This window comes from Sparus aurata, chromosome 3 (genome assembly GCF_900880675.1).
Source record: "Sparus aurata chromosome 3, fSpaAur1.1, whole genome shotgun sequence".
Classification (NCBI taxonomy): Eukaryota; Metazoa; Chordata; class Actinopteri; order Spariformes; family Sparidae; genus Sparus; species Sparus aurata.
The window spans coordinates 3,699,230-3,700,800 of record NC_044189.1 but is presented as its reverse complement, the minus strand read 5'-3'; the positions used below and the strand labels follow the sequence as shown (position 1 = coordinate 3,700,800).

At 36.2% G+C, this 1,571-nt stretch overlaps 1 long non-coding RNA gene across 1 annotated transcript; it reads right to left on the bottom strand.

The window, feature by feature from the left end:
* On the bottom strand, window positions 1–795 carry LOC115578528 (uncharacterized). Its single transcript, XR_003983473.1, has 3 exons — window positions 754–795; window positions 400–518; window positions 1–26 (listed from the first exon to the last, which is right to left on the bottom strand). It is a non-coding gene; the product is annotated as an uncharacterized LOC115578528 (long non-coding RNA).
* Between the last annotated feature and the right edge of the window lie 776 nt (window positions 796–1,571).

The following is a 1,571-nucleotide window of genomic DNA, read 5'->3' as shown; positions in this document are numbered from 1 at the left end:
CTGCTGGTTGTCGTGCTGCCCAGAAGCTGTAGCACAAAGAAAATGTTTATCTTTTAAACAGAGTACAAGCTTCTGATTAATTTTCAATTTGAAATAAGTTGTTTCATTTTACCTCAATTTTTAATGTTTTCTATTATTAATGATAATTTTAAATAACTCATCTAATATATGTAGTAATCTTGTCTCTCTGTTTTCAGTGATTCATGTGATTAACATTTTGAGGACTGAATCAGAAAAAGAAAGAGATCATGGATCCACTGATTTGAAACACAAAGATGGTTTCCCAATCATTGTGTCTCGTTTAAGATGATAATATTAATAATATTCACATTTAATTTCTGTGACAGCCAGTTAATTTTATGGAAATGTGATGAAAATAAAAACTTTAAAATGTCTCACGTTTCTCTCAGCGGTGATCTGTCCACCCACTTCCATTCATAACTGCTTCCTGTTGACCATTCTGTCTTTAGACCAATCCAGAACTCTCCATTCATGTTGTTCAGCTCACTGACAAATTTCTGGTATTTAACAAGAGACAACAATCATTTCTCTGTTCATCATTCAGTTTTTTCTATTGTAGTAAAGAAATGTTGTTAGATATGAATAATTAAAATGTTTCATTGCAAACAAAACTACAAAACCAATCTTTAAAATACACACAGTCTGAAATATGAAAATAATATTGAGAGGAGAACAGGTCCAGATGACAGAGTCACAGCAGGTTGAGTTAGAGGCTCTTTAACACACACTCACATTTTCATCTTTGTTGTTTATGACCACCAGATCTGCTCCTTTGTTCCAGTCAGTTCTGCTCTAGACCACGTTCTCTTCTCATTGGATCTAAAGTAACAGCTGCATCCAAATCTCGTCCATCCGTCAGGACACCTCATTCCCTTAATGTCAAACACGTGTTTTAAAGATAGATTTCATGTCATTCTGTGTCAAATTAACTTCTTGTTTCCTCTATTTAGTTTAAGATGTTTCTTGATCACCACTTTCCCTATTCAGGCTGTTAACTCTGTATTTTTGCTCAGGATATAATATCTCATTTGTGATGGTCTGAAATATAATCTAAAAAAATGTCAACATCTTGAATCAGTTTTATACCATGGTCTGGGTGAATACTCGATTCTGATTGGCTGGAGGGTGTAGGTTAAAAAGTGATATATGGACACCTACTAAGTAGTTCCAGTCAAATTGACTGTTCACCGCTGTAAATCAATGCGCTAGCTGGCTTATCAAATCTGAATATTTATTTCCAGCACTGAGTTCAGTCCGTCAGTCCTTCAGTGTCTTATCCTCTGAACACCACAGGGTGGCGCTGTAACACACAAGCTGCAGAAAGTTCACTTCCCCTCTAAATTTACTGATATGCAAATAATCTCACATCCCGTTCGCTGTTCAGCTCTCTGCTTCAGGCTGCGGCCACAGTAACGTTACACACGGCCGGTCATTTGTTCGTGGAAATCTTGCTATTGATTTGGGGACAATGACATGACTGGTTAGTAGCTAATCATGTTAGCTAGCATACTGTCAAATTATATTTACTGTTTGTCAACCGTATGCAATGT